The sequence below is a fragment of the Rattus norvegicus genome, chromosome 2, assembly GCF_021556685.1.
Source record: "Rattus norvegicus strain SHRSP/BbbUtx chromosome 2, alternate assembly SHRSP_T2T, whole genome shotgun sequence".
Lineage (NCBI taxonomy): Eukaryota > Metazoa > Chordata > Mammalia > Rodentia > Muridae > Rattus > Rattus norvegicus.
In genome coordinates this window covers 183,966,458-183,988,230 of record NC_141535.1, presented here as the reverse complement: position 1 = coordinate 183,988,230, position 21,773 = coordinate 183,966,458, and the positions used below count along the sequence as shown (strand labels likewise).

The 21,773-nt window shown below is 40.4% G+C and overlaps 1 protein-coding gene and 1 pseudogene across 3 annotated transcripts in view; one reads left to right on the top strand and one right to left on the bottom strand.

The window, feature by feature from the left end:
• The window catches only part of Spopfm2l2 (speckle-type BTB/POZ protein family member 2 like 1), a 73,110-nt gene that overhangs the window by 44,181 nt on the left and 7,156 nt on the right, over positions 1 to 21,773 (top strand). The gene's annotated exons all lie outside the window — the stretch shown is intronic.
• On the bottom strand, positions 166 to 21,719 carry Zc3h11a-ps3 (zinc finger CCCH-type containing 11A, pseudogene 3; annotated as a pseudogene).

The following is a 21,773-nucleotide window of genomic DNA, read 5'->3' as shown; positions in this document are numbered from 1 at the left end:
GGAGCTCAGTCCCATGTGGAGAGAAGGGCATTACAGAACTTTCTTCTCAAGGATGCTGAACAATGGCATTGAATGGGCAAAATGGTTATCAAGGGATGTAAAAGATCTGACCCCAGGGAGGACACACACAGGTACTTCAGAGGTATACTTTTGATTTGGGTAAAATTTGAGACTTAAGGAAATTATCACCTCAGGTAAATAGATAAAAGTAAGTCCAGTTTTGGGTGAAGGTTTTTATTTTTAAGTGTCCTCACTGTCCCCTTTCAGCTGTCAATCATCTCTGAGAGCTCAAGCAGAAGGTCGTCTTCATCTTTCCCAGGATCCAAGTCAATCTCAGCTTCTAATTTGCCCCCTGAAATTTCCCATATTAGTTTCTCAAAATCATCTTCCACGGAGAGTAGAGGCTTTCCTGTGGAGGCCGAGCGAGCTCAGCCGGCGCGGTTTCGTTTCCATCTGGGATGAGGAAGGGCCAGAGCCTTCGGGGAGCAAGGGTTCTGAAGAAGGTTGGGCTTAAGACAGCGCAGAACTGTCTTTCGGTTTTTCTGTCTCAGACATAGTGACGGATTTATCCTCAGAGAGGAGTGGGACAACAGCCACGGCTGCTTTCTTGGCGGCTTTCCTGCAGGACACTGCTGGAGCTGAGCGGCTTCACAGCTGCGATGACAGCAGAGTGCACCTCCACAGCCTTGCGCTTGGGAGCCAATTTGGGGGCTGAGACAACCTTGACCACAGATGGCTTCACATTTACTTTGGGCTTGGCTTTACCTCTTTTCTCCAGAGTCTGTGCCGCACACTTCACGTGCAGTATTGAGTCTCCAATCCCGGAGGTCTCCACCTCCCCTTTCTGGGACGACTCTGTGGGGAGCCGTTTTGCCAGGTGCCAAGTGACGCCCGATACAGCAGTGAGCACCGGCTTCCCCACCACTCGGGTATAGTAAGAAGCCTCATCTGTCCGCACAGATGCCAAGGCTGGCTTCTCCTTTTGTGATGCTCCTCTCTCTTGCTGTCTCTGTGTGTGTTTCTCTTTGACAATGTCACATCTGTTGACTGGAAGTTTTGTGGGATCACTTATGGTCTCATCTGAAGTCTCACTAAGTCCCATCTTAGTCACACTGCTCTGAGAGGGAGCGCCACCACTGTCCTCAAGTTCAAGTTTTTTCTCTTCTCTTGCACCTGATCTCTTGGTGATGCGCAGCAGCCTCTTGGCCACTGGGGCAGCCTCCGCTTGAGGCCGGGAGCTGCCACTCCTCTCAGCGCTTTGCTGCACCCTCAGGGCCTTTTCCAGCTTAATTTCCTCTAGCGTCTTAATATGCACCTCCTGCATAGGCCTGGCTCTGTCTGCAGGCTCCTCCTCAAGCTGTCCTTTGCTAACAGCAACAGTCGGCAGGCTCACAGTCTTTTTCACTTCAGAATCTTCTGTTAGCATGAGGCAACTTGTATCCTTTTTGGATTTCTGTCTTTCCATTTCCTGCTGCCGATGTTTCTTTTCAGCCAGGACCTCAGAGAAGGTTTTGATGCGCACTGAAGAACTTTTTGTTCCTGATGGAGAATCCTCAGCTCCTGAAGGTTCTTCTGTCTTTAGTTTAGTTTGCAATTCTCCACGTTTCTGACTGGCTCTTTCAAGAAGAATTTCTTCCAGTGTCTTAACATGGATCTCACCAGTTTTATTAACTCTCTCTTTCTTTGGTGCTTTATCAATGTTAGTTTCTGGTGCTTCCACTTTTTTTTCCCAGTCTCTGTGCAAGACTTCGCTTTAATGGGGGATCACTGTCACCATCTCCTGGAAGTTTTCGTTTCCCCAGTCTCTCAGTAAGACTCAGTCTAACCAAGGGCTCTTCTTGTTTGCTTGACAGAGTTACGGTTCTCACCACAGTCCGAACATTCTCCTCAGGGCCTGGATTGGGCTAAGGCTGATGTAAAACACTGGAAATTCCCGAGGAGCCTTCACCTTGCTTCTTGGATTTTTCCTTCATTTTCTTTGATTTAATTTCCTCAAGCGTTTTTATTCCAAAATTCAAAGAGTCACCTGGCTTTAAACTGGCTCCAGGTTTGCGGGTAGAGGCCACTTGTAGTCCATTATGGGCGTCAGTTGTTGGCTGCAGGGCAGGTGTTTTGCTCTCATCACCCTCCTCAGAAAACATTGTCATCTTCATCATCATCGGCAGCATTGATCACGACAGGAGGGTATGTGGGGCTGGGAACGTTTTCCGAACTCTCCACTTTCATCACGCTCCGCAGCTGAGGGGAGGGGTTGGACTGAACAGACAATTTGTTCTGTTGAACCGTGAGCTGGCCGGTCTTTACTTCCTCTTCTTGTGACTCAGGCACAGTGGGTAACACAGTTTTGCTTGGAAGTAGGAACAGTCCATCGACATAACGACTTCTGTTGTGATGGAAAGTGCAATTTAATTTTTGACATCCCATTGGCTGGTTTTCCCAATAACAAGGAATTTCACTTCGTTTTTTGTCAATTTCCATGTGGCGAAATTTGCACACCTGTCGAAAACAATGACCTTCCTGCCACAGTGTGCAAACAGTTTCATTTCCTAGTGCAGCTTCACAGTGACGGAATGGGCAGCTGTCACCCTTGGTGCATGTAGAATAGAAATAAAAATAGCAGTCTTCTCCCTGATTAGGTATACTGGGTAAGTTCTCAGGCCAAAAGTGGCTTCCTGGAACAAGCCACTGCTTCCTTGAGGTGAAGACCAGCTCCAAGTACTCTTGAAGTGGACTTATTCTTCCAATGACAATTCAACCACAGAAATCATCTTTAAAACGTAAATCATGTTCAGTGTTTCAGTCCGTTATCATCCAGGCAGGCACGGTGCAGGAGGAGCTGAGAGTGCTATATCCTCACCTGAATGCTGCTAGCAGAAGACTGCTAAATATTTCTTTAGGTACTTCTCAACCATTCGATATTCCTCAGCTAAGAATTCTTTGATTATCTCTGTACCACGTATTTAAATAGAGTTATTTGATTCTTTGGAGTCTAACATCTTGAGTTCTTTGTATATTTTGGATATTAGCCCTCTACTGGATGTAGGATTGGTAAAGATATTTCCCCAATTTTGTCCTAATGACAGTGTCCTTTGCCTTACACAAACTTTGCAGTTTTATGAGGTCCCATTTGTCGATTCTTGATCTTAGAGCATAAGTCATTGGTGTTCTATTCAGGAAATTTTCCCAAGTACCCATGTGTTCGAAACTCTTCCCCACTTTTTCTTCTATTAGTTTGAGTTTTTCCAGTTTGATGTGGAGGTCCTTGATGCACTTGGACTTAAGCTTTGTACAGGGTGATAAGCATGGTTCAATTTGCATTCTTCTACATGCTGACGTCCAGTTGAACCAGCACCATTTGTTGAAAATGCTATCTTTCTTCCACTGGATGGTTTTAGCTCCTTTGTCAAAGATCAAGGGACCATAGGTGTGTGCGTTCATTTCTGGGTCCTCAATTTTCTTCCCCTGATTTACCTGCCTGTCTCTGTATCAATACCATACAGTTTTTATGTAATACTGCTCTGTAATACTACTTGAGGTTAGGGATAGTGATTTCCCCAAAGTTCTTTTATTGTTGAGGTTAGTTTTTGCTATCCTGGGATTTATGTTCCAAATGAATTTGTAAAATTGCTCTTTCTAACTCTATGAAGAATTGAGTTGGAATTTTGGTGGGGTTGGCATTAAATCTGTAGATTGCTTTTGGCAAAATGGCCATTTTTAACTATATTAATCCTGCCACTCCATGAGCATCAGAGGTCTTTCCATCTTCTTTCAATTTCTTTTTCAATTTCTTTCTTCAGAGACTTGAAGTTCTTGTCATACAGGTCTTTCACTTGCTTGGTTAGAGTCATACCGAGGTATTTTATATTATTTGGGACTATTTTGAAGGGTGTCATTTCCTTACTTTCTTTCTCAGCCTGTTTATCCTTTGAATAGAGGAAGGCTACTGAGTTGTTTGAGTTAATTTTATACCCAGTCACTTTGCTGAAGTTGTTTATCAGCTTTAGTAGTTCTCTGGTTGAACTTTTGGGGTTACTTAAGTATACTATATCATCTGCAAATAGTGATATTTTGACTTATTCCTTTCCAGTTTGTATCCCTTTGACCTCCTTTTGTTGTCTGATTGCTCTGCCTATGACTTGGAGTACTATATTGAATAGGTATAGAGAGACTGGGCATCCTTGTCTAGTCCCTGATTTTAGTGGGATTTCTTCAAGTTTCTCTCCATTTTGTTTGATGTTGGCTACTGGTTTGCAGAACATTGCTTTTACTATGTTTAGATATGGGCCTTGAATTCCTGATATTTCCAAGACTTTTAACATCAAGGGGTGTTGAATTTTTTAAATGCTTTCTTAGCATCTAATGAGATGATCATGTGACTTTTTTCTTTCACTTTTTGTTTATATAGAGGATTACATTCGTGGATTTCAATTTATTGAACTATCCCTGCATCCCTGGGATGAAGCCCAATTGATCATGTTGGATGATCGTTTTGATGTATTCTTGGATTTGGTTTGCAAGAATTTTATTGAAAAAAATTTTTTTTTTGTTGATACTCATAAGGAAATCGGTCTGAAGTTCTCTTTCTTTGTTAGGTCTTTGTGTGGTTTAGATATAAGTGTAATTGTGGCTTAATAGAAGGAATTTGGTTGTGCTCTGTCTGTTTCTATTTTGTGGAATAGTTTGGACTGTATTGGTATGAGGTCTTCTATGAAGGTCTGATAGAATTCTGCACTAAACCTATCTGTTCCTGGGCTCTTTTTGGTTGGGAGACTTTTAATAAGTCTATTTCTTTAGGAGTTATGGGATTGTTTATCTGATCCTGATTTGACTTTGGTACCTGGTACCAAAAAATTGACTAGAAAATTGTCCATTTCCTCCAGATTTTCAAGTTTTGTTGAACATAGGCATTTGAAGTAGGATATGATGATTTTTTGAGTTTCCTCTGATTCTGTTGTTATGTCTCCCTTTTAATTTCTGATTTTGTTAATTTGGATACACTCTCTGTGACCTCTGGTTAGTCTGGCTAAGGATTTATCTCTCTTGTTGATATTCTCAAAGAACCAGCTCCTGGTTTTGTTGATTCTTTGTATAGTCCTTTTTGTTTCTACTTGGTTGATTTTAGCCCTGAGTTTGATTATTTCCTGCCTTCTACTCCTCCTGGGTGCATTTGGTTCTTTTTGTTCTAGAACTTCTAGGTGTGCTGTCAAGTTGCTAATGTATGCTCTCTCCTGTTTCTTTCTGGAGGCACTCAGAGCCAAGAGTTTTCCTATTAGCACTGCTTTCATTTTGCCACATAAGTTTGGGTATGTTGTACCCTCATTTACATTAAATTCTAAAACGTCTTAAATTTCTTTCTTTATTTCTTCCTTGACCACGTTATCATTGAGTAGAGCATCATTCACCTTCCATGTATATGTGGAATTTCTGTAATTTTTCTTGTTATTGAAGATCACGCCTAGTACATGGTGATCTGATAGGATGCATGGGAGTATTTCAATCTTCTTGTATCTGTTGAGGCCTGTTTTGTGACTGATTATGTGGTGAATTTTGAAGAAGGTACCATGAGGTGCTGAGAAGATATATTCTTTTGTTTTAGGATGAAATGTTGTATAAATGTCTGTTAAATCAATTTGTTTCATAGCTTCTGTTAATTTCTCTATGTCTCTGTTTAGTGTCTGTTTCCATGAACTGTCCATTGCTGAGAGTGAGGTGTTAAGATCTCCTGCTAATATTGTGTGAGCTGCAATGTATGCTTTGAACTTCAGTCAAGTTTCTTCTATGAATGTAGGTGCCCTCGCATTTGAACCCTAGATATTTAGGATTGAGTGTCCATCTTGGTCAGTTTTTCCTTTGATGAATATGTGGTGTCCTTCCTTATGTTTTTTGATAAGTTTTGGTTGAAAGGCGATTTTATTCGAAATTCGAATGGCTACTCCACCTTGTTTCTTTGGACCATTTGCTTGGAAATTTGTTTTCCGCCTTTTTCTCTGAGGTTCTGTCTGTCTTTTTCTCTGCAGTGTGTTTCCTGTATGCAGCAAAATGCTGTGTCCTCTTTATGTATCCAGTCTTTATTTCTATGTCTTTTTTTTATGGGGAATCAAGTCCATTAATGTTAATAGACATTAAGGAGTAGTGTTGTTTCCTGTTATTTTTGTTGTTAGAGGTAAAATTAGGTTTGCGTGTCTCTCTTCTTTTGGTTTTGTTGCAAGGTGATTATATTATTTTTTTCTGTATGGTGTAGTTTTCCTCCTTGTGTTGGAGTTTTCCATTTATTATCCTTTGTATGGCTGGATTTGTAGAAAGATATTATGTAAATTTGGTTTTGTCATGGAATGTCTTGGTTTCTCCATCTATGTTAATTGAGTTTTGCTGGATATAACAGCCTAGGCTGGCATTTGTGTTCTCTTAGGGTCTGTATGACATCTGCCCACGATCTTCTGGCTTTCATAGTCTCTGTTGAGAAGTCTGGTGTAATTCTGATAGGGCTGCCTTTATATGTCACTTGACCTTTTTCCCTTACTGCTTTTAATATTCTGTCTTTGTTTTGTGCATTTTGTGTTTTGACTATTATGTGACGGGAGGGATTTCTTTTCTGGTCCAATGTTTTTGGAGTTCTGTTGGCTTCTTGTACATTTATGGCCATCTCTTTCTTTAGGTTAGAGAAGTTTTCTTCTATAATTTTGTTGAAGATATTTACTGGCCCTTTAAGTTGGGAGTCTTCACTCTCTATACCTATTATCCTTAGGTTTGATCATCTCATTGTTTCCTGGATTTCCTGGATGTTTTGGGCCAGTAGCTCTTTGCATTTTACATTATTTTTGAAGGTTGTATTGATGTGTTCTGTGGTATCTTCTGCCCCTCAGATTCTCTCTTCTATATCTTGTACTCTGTTGGTGATGCTTACATCTATGACTCCTGATCTTTTTTTCTAGATGTTCTATCTCTAGTGTTATCTCCCTTTGTGATTTCTTTATTGTTTATATTTCCATTTTTAAATCCTGGATGGTTTTGTTCAGTTCCTTCACCTGTATGTATTTTCCTGTAATTGTTTAAGGGATTTTTGTATTTCCTCTTTAAGTGTTTCTACTTGTTTACTTGCGTTGACTTGTATTTCTTTTTTTTTTCTTTTTTCTTTTTTATTAACTTGAGTATTTCTTACCTCTCCCCTTCTTTATGGGTGTTCCCCTCCCCATCCTCCCCCCATGGCCGCCCTCCCCCCAACAATCTAGTTCACTGGGGTTTCAGTCTTAGCAGGACCCAGGGCTTCCCCTTCCACTGGTGCTCTTACTAGGATATTCATTGCTATCTATGAGGTCAGAGTTCAGGGTCAGTCCATGTATAGTCTTTAGGTAGTGGCTTAGTTCCTGCAAGCTCTGGTTGCTTGGCATTGTTGTACATATGGGGTCTCGAGCCCCTTCAAGCTCTTCCAGTTCTTTCTCTGATTCCTTCAACAGGGATCCTATTCTCAGTTCAGTGGTTTGCTGCTGGCATTCGCCTCTGTATTTGTGGTATTCTGGCTGTGTCTCTCAGGAGCGATCTACATCGGGCTCCTGTCGGCCTGCACTTCTTTGCTTCATCTATCTTGTCTAATTGGATGGCTGTATATGTGTGGGCCACATGTGGGGCAGGCTCTGAATGGGTGTTCCTTCTGTGTCTGTTTTAACCTTTGCCACTCTATTCCCTGCCACGGGTGTTCTTATTCCCCTTTTAAAGAAGGAGTGAAGCATTCACATTTTGATCATCCGTCTTGAGTTTCACTTGTTCTAGGCATCTAGGGTAATTCAAGCATTTGGGCTAATAGCCACTTATCAATGAGTGCATAACATGTGTGTTTTTCTGTGATTGGGTTACCTCACTTAGGGTGATATTTTCCAGTTCCAACCATTTGCCTACGAATTTCATAAAGTCGTTGTTTTTGATAGCTGAGTAATATTCCATTGTGTAGATGTACCACATTTTCTGTATCCATTCCTCTGTTGAAGGGCATCTGGGTTCTTTCCAGCTTCTGGCTATTATAAATAAGGCTGCGATGAACATAATGGAGCACGTGTCTTTTTTATATGTTGGGGCATCTTTTGGGTATATGCCCAAGAGAGGTATAGCTGGATCCTCAGGCAGTTCAATGTCCAATTTTCTGAGGAACCTCCAGACTGATTTCCAGAATGGTTTTACCAGTCTGCACTCCCACCAACAATGGAGGAGTGTTCCTCTTTCTCCGCATCCTCACCAGCATCTGCTGTCATCTGAGTTTTTGATCTTAGCCATTCTCACTGGTGTGAGGTGAAATCTCAGGGTTGTTTTGATTTGCATTTCCCTTATGACTAAAGATGTTGAACATTTCTTTAGGTGTTTCTCAGCCATTCAGCATTCCTCAGCTGTGAATTGTTTGTTTAGCTCTGAACCCCATTTTTTAATAGGGTTATTTGTCTCCCTGCGGTCTAACTTTTTGAGTTCTTTGTATATTTTGGATATAAGGCCTCTATCTGTTGTAGGATTGGTAAAGATCTTTTCCCAATCTGTTGGTTGCCGTTTTGTCCTAACCACAGTGTCCTTTGCCTTACAGAAGCTTTGCAGTTTTATTAGATCCCATTTGTCCATTCTTGATCTTAGAGCATAAGCCATTGGTGTTTTGTTCAGGAAATTTTCTCCAGTGCCCATGTGTTCCAGATGCTTCCCCAGTTTTTCTTCTATTAGTTTGAGTGTATCTGGTTTGATGTGGGGGTCCTTGATCCACTTGGACCTAAGCTTTGTACAGGGTGATAAGCATGGATCGATCTGCATTCTTCTACATGTTGACCTCCAGTTGAACCAGCACCATTTGCTGAAAATGCTATCTTTTTTCCATTTGATGGTTTTGGCTCCTTTGTCAAAAATCAAGTGCCCATAAGTGTGTGGGTTCATTTCTGGGTCTTCAATTCTGTTCCATTGGTCGATCTGTCTGTCTCTGTACCAATACCATGCAGTTTTTATCACTATTGCTCTGTAATACTGCTTGAGTTTAGGGATAGTGATTCCCCCTGAAGTCCTTTTATTGTTGAGGATAGTTTTAGCTATCCTGGGTTTTTTGTTATTCCAGATGAATTTGCAAATTGTTCTGTCTAGCTCTTTGAAGAATTGGATTGGTATTTTGATGGGGATTGCATTGAATCTGTAGATCGCTTTTGGTAAAATGGCCATTTTTACTATATTAATCCTGCCAATCCATGAGCATGGGAGATCTTTCCATCTTCTGAGGTCTTCTTCAGTTTCTTTCTTCAGAGTCTTGAAGTTCTTATTGTACAAATCTTTTACTTGCTTGGTTAAAGTTACACCGAGGTACTTTATATTGTTTGGGTCTATTATGAAGGTTGTCGTTTCCCTAATTTCTTTCTCGGCTTGTTTCTCTTTTGTGTAGAGGAAGGCAACTGATTTATTTGAGTTAATTTTATACCCAGCCACTTTGCTGAAGTTGTTTATCAGCTTTAGTAGTTCTCTGGTGGAACTTTTGGGATCACTTAAATATACTATCATATCATCTGCAAATAGTGATATTTTGACTTCTTCTTTTCCGATCTGTATCCCCTTGACCTCCTTTTGTTGTCTGATTGCTCTGGCTAGAACTTCAAGAACTATATTGAATAAGTAGGGAGAGAGTGGGCAGCCTTGTCTAGTCCCTGATTTTAGTGGGATTGCTTCAAGTTTCTCTCCATTTAGTTTAATATTAGCAACTGGTTTGCTGTATATAGCTTTTACTATGTTTAGGTATGGGCCTTGAATTCCTATTCTTTCCAGGACTTTTATCATGAAGGGGTGTTGAATTTTGTCAAATGCTTTCTCAGCGTCTAATGAAATGATCATGTGGTTTTGTTCTTTCAGTTTGTTTATATAATTGATCATGTTGATGGTTTTCCGTATATTAAACCATCCCTGCATGCCTGGGATGAAGCCTACTTGATCATGGTGGATGATTGTTTTGATGTGCTCTTGGATTCGGTTTGCCAGAATTTTATTGAGTATTTTTGCGTCGATATTCATAAGGGAAATTGGTCTGAAGTTCTCTTTCTTTGTTGTGTCTTTGTGTGGTTTAGGTATGAGAGTAATTGTGGCTTCATAGAAGGAATTCGGTAGTGCTCCATCTGTTTCAATTTTGTGGAATAGTTTGGATCATATTGGTATGAGGTCTTCTATGAAGGTCTGATAGAATTCTGCACTAAACCCATCTGGACCTGGGCTCTTTTTGGTTGGGAGACCTTTAATGACTGCTTCTATTTTCCTAGGAGTTATGGGGCTGTTTAACTGGTTTATCTGTTTCTGATTTAACTTCGGTACCTGGTATCTGTCTAGGAAATTGTCCATTTCCTGCAGATTTTCAAGTTTTGTTGAATATAGGCTTTTATAGTAAGATCTGATGATTTTTTGAATTTCCTCTGAATCTGTAGTTATGTCTCTCTTTTCATTTCTGATTTTGTTAATTTGGACACACTCTCTGCGTCCTCTCGTTAGTCTGGCTAAGGTTTTATCTATCTTGTTGATTTTCTCAAAGAACCAACTTTTGGTTCTGTTGATTCTTTCTATGGTCCTTTTTGTTTCTACTTGGTTGATTTCAGCTCTGAGTTTGATTATTTCCTGCCTTCTACACCTCCTGGGTGTATTTGCTTCTTTTTGTTCTAGAGCTTTTAGGTGTGCTGTCAAGCTGGTGACATATGCTCTCTCCCGTTTCTTTCTGCAGGCATTCAGAGCTATGACTTTTCCTCTTAGCACAGCTTTCATTGTGTCCCATAAGTTTGGGTATGCTGTACCTTAATTTTCATTAAATTCTAAGAGGTCTTCAATTTCTTTGTTTATTTCTTCCTTGACCAGGTTATTGTTGAGTACAGCATTGTTCAGCCTCCACGTATATGTGGGTGTTCTTCCCTTCTTGTTATTGAAGACCAGCTTTAGGCCGTGGTGGTCTGATAGCACACATGGGATTATTTCTATCTTTCTGTACCTGTTGAGGCCCGTTTATAATTGACCAATTATATGGTCAATTTTGGAGAAAGTACCATGAGGAGGTGAGAAGAATGTATATCCTTTTGCTTTAGGATAGAATGTTCTATAAATATCTGTTAAGTCCATTTGGTTCATGACTTCTCTTAGTCTGTCTAAATCTCTGTTTAATTTCTGTTTCCATGATCTGTCCATTGATGAGAGTGGGGTGTTGAAATCTCCTACTATTATTGTGTGAGGTGCAATGTGTGTTTTGAGCTTTTGTAAGGTTTCTTTTATGTATGTAGGTGCCCTTGTATTTGGGGCATAGATATTTAGGATTGAGAGTTCATCTTGGTGGATTTTTCCTTTGATGAATATGAAGTGTCCTTCCTTATCTTTTTTGATGACTTTTAGTTGAAAATTGATTTTATTTGATATTAGAATTGCTACTCCAGCCTGCTTCTTCTGACCATTTGCTTGGAAAGTTTTTCTCCAGTCTTTCACTCTAAGGTAATGTCTGTGTTTGTCTCTGAGGTGTGTTTCCTGTAGGCAGCAGAATGCTGGGTCCTAGTTGCATATCTAGTTTGTTAATCTATGTCTTTTTATTGGGGAGTTGAGACCATTGATGTTGAGAGATATTAAGGAGTAGTGATTATTGCTTCCTGTTATATTCATATTTGGATATGAGGTTATGTTTGTGTGCTTTTCTTCTCTTTGTTTTGTTGCCAAGACGATTAGTTTCTTGCTTCTTCTAGGGTGTAGCTTGCCTCCTTATGTTGGGCTTTACCATTTATTATCCTTTGTAGCACTGGATTTGTAGAAAGATATTGTGTAAATTTGGTTTTGTCATGGAATATCTTGGTTTCTCCATCTACGTTAATTGAGAGTTTTGCAGGATACAGTAACCTGGGCTGGCATTTGTGTTCTCTTAGGGTCTGTATGACATCTGTCCAGGATCTTCTGGCTTTCATAGTCTCTGGCGAAAAGTCTGGTGTGATTCTGATAGGTCTGCCTTTATATGTTACTTGACATTTTTCCCTTACTGCTTTTAATATTCTTTCTTTATTTTGTGCATTTGGTGTTTTGACTATTATGACAGGAGGAATTTCTGTTCTGGTCCAATCTATTTGGAGTTCTGTATGCTTCTTGTATGCTTATGGGCATCTCTTTCTTTAGGTTAGGGAAGTTTTCTTCTATGATTTTGTTGAAGATATTTACTGGTCCTTTGAGCTGGGAGTCTTCACTCTCTTCTATACCTATAATCCTTAGGTTTGATCTTCTCATTGAGTCCTGGATTTCCTGTATGTTTTGGACCAGTAGCTTTTTCTGCTTTACATTATCTTTGACAGTTGTGTCGATGATTTCTATGGAATCGTCTGCTCCCGAGATTCTCTCTTCTATCTCTTGTATTCTGTTGGTGAAGCTTGTATCTACGGCTCCTTGTCTCTTCTTTTGGTTTTCTATATCCAGGGTTGATTCTATGTGTTCTTTCTTCATTGCTTCTATTTCCATTTTTTTTTAAAAGAATAAAATTTATTAAATTCTTTTTGGTATGTTAGCTGTCATTGCACTGATTAAGTGTACAAGAAACATTAAATACTTTAAATCATAATGATACAAGTAAAGTAGAAATTTATTCAATTCAACTTCTTTTTTTTTTTTTTTTTTTAGTAACTTGAGTATTTCTTATATACATTTCGAGTGTTATTCCCTTTCCCAGTTTCCGGGCAAACATCCCCCTCCCCCCTCCCCTTTCTTATCGGTGTTCCCCTCCCCACCCTCCCCCCATTGTCCCCCTCCCCCCAACAGTCTAGTTCACTGGGGGTTCAGTCTTAGCAGGACCCAGGGCTTCCCCTTCCACTGGTGCTCTTACTAGGATATTCATTGCTACCTATGAGGTCAGAGTCCAGGGTCAGTCCATGTATAGTCTTTAGGTAGTGGCTTAGTCCCTGGAAGCTCTGGTTGCTTGGCATTGTTGTACATATGGGGTCTCGAGCCCCTTCAAGCTCTTCCAGTTCTTTCTCTGATTCCTTCAACGGGGGTCCTATTCTCAGTTCAGTGGTTTGCTGCTGGCATTCGCCTCTGTATTTGCTGTATTCTGGCTGTGTCTCTCAGGAGCGATCTACATCCGGCTCCTGTCGGTCTGCACTTCTTTGCTTCATCCATCTTGTCTAATTGGGTGGCTGTATATGTATGGGCCACCTGTGGTGCAGGCTCGGAATGGGTGTTCCTTCAGTCTCTGTTTTAATCTTTGCCTCTCCCTTCCCTGCCAAGGGTATTCTTTTTCCTCATTTAAAGAAGGAGTGAAGCATTCACATTTTGATCATCCGTCTTGAGTTTCCTTTGTTCTAGGGATCTAGGGTAATTCAAGCATTTGGGCTAATAGCCACTTATCAGTGAGTGCATACCATGTATGTCTTTCTGTGTTTGGGTTAGCTCACTCAGGATGATATTTTCCAGTTCCAGCCATTTGCCTACGAATTTCATAAAGTCGTTGTTTTTGATAGCTGAGTAATATTCCATTGTGTAGATGTACCACATTTTCTGTATCCATTCCTCTGTTGAAGGGCATCTGGGTTCTTTCCAGCTTCTGGCTATTATAAATAAGGCTGCGATGAACATAATGGAGCACGTGTCTTTTTTATATGTTGGGGCATCTTTTGGGTATATGCCCAAGAGAGGTATAGCTGGATCCTCAGGCAGTTCAATGTCCAATTTTCTGAGGAACCTCCAGACTGATTTCCAGAATGGTTGTACCAGTTTGCAATCCCACCAACAATGGAGGAGTGTTCCTCTTTCTCCACATCCTCGCCAGCATCTGTTGTGCCCTGAGTTTTTGATCTTAGCCATTCTCACTGGTGTGAGGTGAAATCTCAGTGTTGTTTTGATTTGCATTTCCCTTATGACTAAAGATGTTGAACATTTCTTTAGGTGTTTCTCCGCCATTCGGCATTCCTCAGCTGTGAATTCTTTGTTTAGCTCTGAGCCCCATTTTTTAATAGGGTTATTTGTTTCCCTGTGGTCTAACTTCTTGAGTTCTTTGTATATTTTGGATATAAGGCCTCTATCTGTTGTAGGATTGGTAAAGATCTTTTCCCAATCTGTTGGTTGCCGTTTTGTCCTAACCACAGTGTCCTTTGCCTTACAGAAGCTTTGCAGTTTTATGAGATCGCATTTGTCAATTCTTGATCTTAGAGCGTAAGCCATTGGTGTTTTGTTCAGGAAATTTTTTCCAGTGCCCATGTGTTCCAGATGCTTCCCTAGTTTTTCTTCTATTAGTTTGAGTGTGTCTGCTTTGATGTGGAGGTACTTGATCCACTTGGACTTAAGCTTTGTACAGGGTGATAAGGATGGATCGATCTGCATTCTTCTACATGTTGACCGCCAGTTGAACCAGCACCATTTGCTGAAAATGCTATCTTTTTTCCATTGGATGGTTTTGGCTCCTTTGTCAAAAATCAAGTGACCATATGTGTGTGGGTTCATTTCTGGGTCTTCAATTCTATTCCATTGGTCTATCTGTCTGTCTCTGTACCAATACCATGCAGTTTTTATCACTATTGCTCTGTAATACTACTTGAGTTCAGGGATAGTGATTCCCCCTGAAGTCCTTTTATTGTTGAGGATAGTTTTAGCTATCCTGGGTTTTTTGTTATTCCAGATGAATTTGCAAATTGTTCTGTCTAACTCTTTGAAGAATTGGATTGGTATTTTGATGGGGATTGCATTGAATCTGTAGATTGCTTTTGGTAAAATGGCCATTTTTACTATATTAATCCTGCCAATCCATGAGCATGGGAGTTCTTTCCATCTTCTGAGGTCTTCTTCAATTTCCTTCTTCAGTGTCTTGAAGTTCTTATTGTACAGATCTTTTACTTGCTTTGTTAAAGTCACTCCGAGGTACTTCATATTATTTGGGTCTATTATGAAGGGTGTCGTTTCCCTAATTTCTTTCTCGGCTTGTTTCTCTTTTGTGTAGAGGAAGGCAACTGATTTATTTGAGTTAATTTTATACCCAGCCACTTTGCTGAAGTTGTTTATCAGCTTTAGTAGTTCTCTGGTGGAACCTTTGGGATCACTTAAATATACTATCATATCATCTGCAAATAGTGATATTTTGACTTCTTCTTTTCCGATCTGTATCCCCTTGACATCCTTTTGTTGTCTGATTGCTCTGGCTAGAACTTCAAGAACTATATTGAATAAGTAGGGAGAGAGTGGGCAGCCTTGTCTAGTCCCTGATTTTAGTGGGATTGCTTCAAGTTTCTCTCCATTTAGTTTAATGTTAGCAACTGGTTTGCTGTATATGGCTTTTACCATGTTCAGGTATGGGCCTTGAATTCCTATTCTTTCCAGGACTTTTATCATGAAGGGGTGTTGAATTTTGTCAAATGCTTTCTCAGCATCTAATGAAATGATCATGTGGTTTTGTTCTTTCAGTTTGTTTATATAATGGATCACATTGATGGTTTTCCGTATATTAAACCATCCCTGCATGCCTGGGATGAAGCCTACTTGATCATGGTGGATGATTGTTTTGATGTGCTCCTGGATTCGGTTTGCCAGAATTTTATTGAGTATTTTTGCGTCGATATTCATAAGGGAAATTGGTCTGAAGTTCTCTTTCTTTGTTGTGTCTTTGTGTGGTTTAGGTATAAGAGTAATTGTGGCTTCGTAGAAGGTATTCGGTAGTGATCCATCTGTTTCAATTTTGTGGAATAGTTTGGATAATATTGGTATGAGGTCTTCTATGAAGGTTTGATAGAATTCTGCACTAAACCCGTCTGGACCTGGGCTCTTTTTGGTTGGGAGACCTTTAATGACTGCTTCTATTTCCCTAGGAGTTATGGGGTTGTTTAACTGGTTTATCTGTTCGTGATTTAACTTCAGTACCTGGTACCTGTCTAGGAAATTGTCCATTTCCTGAAGATTTTCAAGTTTTGTTGAATATAGGTTTTTGTAGTAAGATCTGATAATTTTTTGAATTTCCTCTGAATCTGTTGTTATGTCTCCCTTTTCATTTCTGATTTTGTTAATTTGGACGCACTCTCTGTGTCCTCTCGTCAGTCTGGCTAAGGGTTTATCTATCTTGTTGATTTTCTCAAAGAACCAACTTTTGGTTCTGTTGATTCTTTCTATGGTCCTTTTTGTTTCTACTTGGTTGATTTCAGCTCTGAGTTTGATTATTTCCTGCCTTCTACTCCTCCTGGGTGTATTTGCTTCTTTTTGTTCTAGATCTTTTAGGTGTGCTGTCAAGCTGCTGACATATGCTCTTTCCTGTTTCTTTCTGCAGGCACTCAGCGCTATGAGCTTTCCTCTTAGCACAGCTTTCATTGTGTCCCATAAGTTTGGGTATGTTGTACCTTCATTTTCATTAAATTCTAAAAAGTTTTTAATTTCTTTCTTTATTTCTTCCTTGACCAGGTTATCATTGAGTAGAGCATTGTTCAATTTCCAAGTATATGTGGACATTCTTCCTTGATTGTTATTGAAGACCAGTTTTAGGCCGTGGTGGTCTGATAGCACGCATGGGATTATTTCTATCTTTCTGTACCTGTTGAGGCCCGTTTTTTGACCAATTATATGGTCAATTTTGGAGAAAGTACCATGAGGAGCTGAGAAGAATGTATATCCTTTTGCTTTAGGATAGAATGTTCTATAAATATCCGTTAGGTCCATTTGGCTCATGACTTCTCTTATTCTGTCTACATCTCTGTTTAATTTCTGTTTCCATGATCTGTCTATTGATGAGAGTGGGGTGTTGAAATCTCCCACTATTATTGTGTGAGGTGCAATGTGTGTTTTGAGCTTTAGTAAGGTTTCTTTTACGTATGTAGGTGCCCTTGTATTTGGGGCATAGATATTTAGGATTGAGAGTTCATCTTGGTGGATTTTTCCTTTGATGAATATGAAGTGTCCTTCCTTATCTTTTTTGATGACTTTTTGTTGAAAATTGATTTTATTTGATATTAGAATGGCTACTCCAGCTTGCTTCTTCTGACCATTTGCTTGGAAAGTTGTTTTCCAGCCTTTCACTCTGAGGTAGTGTCTGTCTTTGTCTCTGAGGTGTGTTTCCTGTAGGCAGCAGAATGCAGGGTCCTCGTTGCGTATCCAGTTTGTTAATCTATGTCTTTTTATTGGGGAGTTGAGGCCATTGATGTTGAGAGATATTAAGGAATAGTGGTTATTGCTTCCCGTTATATTCATATTTGGATGTGAGGTTATGTTTGTGTGCTTTCATTCTCTTTGTTTTGTTGCCAAGACGATTAGCTTCTTGCTTCTTCTAGGGTATAGCTTGCCTCCTTATGTTGGGCTTTACCATTTATTATCCTTTGTAGCACTGGATTTGTAGAAAGATATTGTGCAAATTTGGTTTTGTCATGGAATATCTTGGTTTCTCCATCTACGTTAATTGAGAGTTTTGCAGGATACAGTAACCTGGGCTGGCATTTGTGTTCTCTTAGGGTCTGTATGACATCAGTCCAGGATCTTCTGGCCTTCATAGTTTCTGGCGAGAATTCTGGTGTGATTCTGATAGGTCTGCCTTTATATGTTACTTGACCTTTTTCCCTTACTGCTTTTAATATTCTTTCTTTATTTTGTGCATTTGGTGTTTTGACAATTATGTTTCGGGAGGTGTTTCTTTTCTGGTCCAATCTATTTGGAGTTCTGTAGGCATCTTGTATGCCTATGGGTATCTCTTTTTTTAGGTTAGGGAAGTTTTCTTCTATGATTTTGTTGAAGATATTTACTGGTCCTTTGAGCTGGGATTCTTCACTCTCTTCTATCCCTATAATCCTTAGGTTTGATCTTCTCATTGAGTCCTGGATTTCCTGTATGTTTTGGACCAGTAGCTTTTTCTGCTTTACATTATCTTTGACAGTTGTGTCAATGATTTCTATGGAATCTTCTGCTCCTGAGATTCTCTCTTCCATCTCTTGAATTCTGTTGGTGAGGCTTGTATCTACAGCTCCTTGTCTCTTCTTTTGGTTTTCTATATCCAGGGTTGTTTCCATGTGTTCTTTCTTGATTGCTTCTATTTCCATTTTTAATTCCTTCAACTGTTTGATTGTGTTTTCCTGGAATTCTTTCAGGGATTTTTGCGATTCCTCTCTGTAGGCTTATACTTGTTTATTAATGTTTTCCTGTGTTTCCCTAAGTGTGTTCATGTCTTTCTTGAAGTCCTCCAGCATCATGATCAAATATGATTTTGAAACTAGATCTTGCTTTTCTGGTGTGTTTGGATATTCCATGTTTGTTTTGGTGGGAGAATTGGGATCCGATGATGGCATGTAGTCTTGGTTTCTGTTGCTTGGGTTCCTGCGCTTGCCTCTCGCCATCAGATTATCTCTAGTGTTACTTTGTTCTGCTATTTCTGACAGTGGCTAGACTGTACTATAAGCCTGTGTGTCAGGAGTGCTGTAGACCTGTTTTCCTCTCTTTCAGTCAGTTATGGGGACAGAGTGTTCTGCTTTCGGGCATGTAGTTTTTCCTATCTACAGGTCTTCAGCTGTTCCTGTGGGCCTGTGTCCTGAGTTCACCAGGCAGGTCGCTTGGAGCAGGAAGGTTTGTCTTACCTGTGGTCCTGAGGCTCAAGTTTGCTCATGGGGTGTTGCTTATTAGCTCTCTGCGGGGGCAGCACCCAGGAAGATGTGGGCCGCCTTATCCGGGAGCTTCAGTGCACCAGGGTTCCAGATGGCATTTGGTGTTTTCCTCTGGAATCAGTAACGTGGGCAGAGTGTAGTCTCTTCTGGTTTCCCAGGCGTGTCTGCCTCTCTGAAGGTTTAGCTCTCCCTCCCACGGGATTTGGGTGCAGAGAACTGTTTATCTGGTCGGTCCCTTCAGGTTCTAGCGGTGTGTCAGACGCAGGGGACCTCCTGCTCCTGTGCCCTTATCTCCAGGAACCCAGAGGTTGTATACAGTTTCCTCCTGGGCCAGGGATGTGGGCAGGGGTGGGCAGTGTTGGTGGTCTCTTCGCTCTGCAGTCTCAGGAGTGCCCACGTGTCCGGGCAGTGAGGTCTCTCTCCCACGGGGTTTTCTATGGTCCTTTTTGTTTCTACTTGGTTGATTTCAGCTCTGAGTTTGATTATTTCCTGCCTTCTCCTCCTCCTGGGTTTATTTGCTTCTTTTTGTTCCGAGCTTTTAGGTGTGCTATCAAGCTGGTGACATATGCTCTCTCCTGTTTCTTTCTGCAGGCACTCACAGCTATGACTTTTCCTCTTAGCACAGCTTTCATTGTGTCCCATAAGTTTGGGTATGTTGTACCTTCATTTTCATTAAATTCTAAAAAGTCTTTAATTTCTTTCTTTATTTCTTCCTTGACCAGGTTATCATTGAGTAGAGCATTGTTCAATTTCCACGTATATGTGGGCGTTCTTCCCTTATTGTTATTGAAGACCAGTTTTAGGCCGTGGTGGTCTGATAGCACGCATGGGATTATTTCTATCTTTCTGTACCTGTTGAGGCCCGTTTTTTGACCAATTATATGGTCTATTTTGCAGAAAGTACCATGAGGGGCTGAAAGAATGTATATCCTTTTGCTTTAGGATAGAATGTTCTATAAATATCTGTTAAGTCCATTTGGTTCATGACTTCTCTTAGTCTGTCTAAGTCTCTGTTTAATTTCTGTTTCCATGATCTGTCCATTGATGAGAGTTTGGTGTTGAAATCTCCCACTATTATTGTGTGAGGTGTAATGTGTGTTTTGAGCTTTTGTAAGGTTTCTTTTATGTATGTAGGTGCCCTTGTATTTGGGGCATAGATATTTAGGATTGAGAGTTCATCTTGGTGGATTTTTCCTTTGATGAATATGAATTGTCCTTCCTTATCTTTTTTGATGACTTTTGGTTGAAAATTGATTTTATTTGAAATAGAATGGCTACTCCAGCTTGCTTCTTCTGACCATTTGCTTGGAAAGTTGTTTTCCAGCCTTTCACTCTGAGGTAGTGTCTGTGTTTTTCTCTGAGGTATGTTTCATGTAGGCAGCAGAATGCAGGGTCCTCATTGTGTATCCACTTTGTTAATCTATGTCTTTTTTGGGGGGAGTTGAGACCATTGATGATGAGAGATAATAAGGAATAGTGATTGTTGCTTCCTGTTATACTCATATTTGAATGAGAGATTATGTTTGTGTGCTTTTCTTCTCTTTGTTTTGTTTCCAAGATGATTAGTTTCTTGCTTTTTCTAGGGTGTAGCTTGCCTCCTTATGTTGGGCTTTACCATTTATTATCCTTTGTAGCACTGGTTTTGTAGAAAGATATTGTGTAAATTTGGTTTTGTCATGGAATATCTTGGTTTCTCCATCTATGTTAATTGAGAGTTTTGCAGGATACAGGAACCTGGGCTGGCATTTGTGTTCTCTTAGGGTCTGTGTGACATCTGTCCAGGATCTTCTGGCTTTCATAGTCTCTGGCGAAAAGTCTGGTGTGATTCTGATAGGTCTGCCTTTATATGTTACTTGACCTTTTTCCCTTACTGCTTTTAATATTCTTTCTTTATTTTGTGCATTTGGTGTTTTGACTGTTATGTGACTGGAGGAGTTTCTTTTCTGGTCCAATCTATTTGGAGTTCTGTATGCTTCTTGTATGGTTATGGGCATCGCTTTCTTTAGGTTAGGGAAGTTTTCTTCTATGATTTTGTTGAAGATATTTACTGGTCCTTTGAGCTGGGAGTCTTCACTCTCTTCTATACCTATAATCCTTAGGTTTGATCTTCTCATTGAGTCCTGGATTTCCTGTATGTTTTGGACCAGTAGCTTTTTCTGCTTTACATTATCTTTGACAGTTGTGTCGATGATTTCTATGGAATCGTCTGCTCCCGAGATTCTCTCTTCTATCTCTTGTATTCTGTTGGTGAAGCTTGTATCTAAGGCTCCTTGTCTCTTCCTTTGGTTTTCTATATCCAGGGTTGTTTCTATGTGTTCTTTCTTGATTGCTTCTATTTCCATTTTTAATTCCTTCAACTCTTTGATTGTGTTTTCCTGGAATTCTTTCAGGGATTTTTGTGATTCCTCTCTGTAGGCTTCTACTTGTTTATGTTTTCCTTTGTTTCTCTAAGGGAGTTCTTCATGTCTTTCTTGAAGTCCTCCAGCATCATGATCAAATATGATTTTAAATCTAGATCTTGCTTTTCTGGTGTGTTTGGATATTCCGTGTTTGCTTTGGTGGGAGAATTGGGCTCCGATGATGTCATATAGTCTTGGTTTCTGTTGCTTGGGTCCCTTCACTTGCCTCTCGCCATCAGATTATCTCTGGTGTTACTTTGTTCTGCTATTTCTGACAGTGGGTAGCCCTATAGGCCTGTGTGTCAGGAGTGCTGTAGACCTGTTTTCCTGTTTTCTTTCAGCCAGTTTTGGGAACAGAGTGTTCTGCTTTCAGGCATGTAGTTTTTCCTATCTACAGGTCTTCAGCTGTTCCTGTGGGCCTGTGTCCTGAGTCCACCAGGCAGGTCACTTGGTGCAGAAAAGTTGGTCTTACCTGTGGTCCTGTGGCTCAAGTTTGTTCGTGGGGTGTTGTTTTTGAGCTCTCCGTGAGGGCCGCATCCAGGAGGACCTGTGCTGCCTTTTCTGGGAGCCCCCGTGCACCCCTGGGAAAGGATTTTTAAGGAGAATTTCTTGATGGAGAATTCCAAGACCCCCAGTCAAATTTGGGTGAGTCACCACAAGGTCTGTGGATTTGATTGGACTAAACACAGGATAGAAGAAAGCCACCTTCAGAGGTTTGGGGCTTGCTTTCTGCCCAAATATAGGAGCTCTTCCACCTGCTCTCCATTTTGTGAACACTCAGACTTCTGACAAGTTAAGAACCCTTCTCTGATGATCTTGT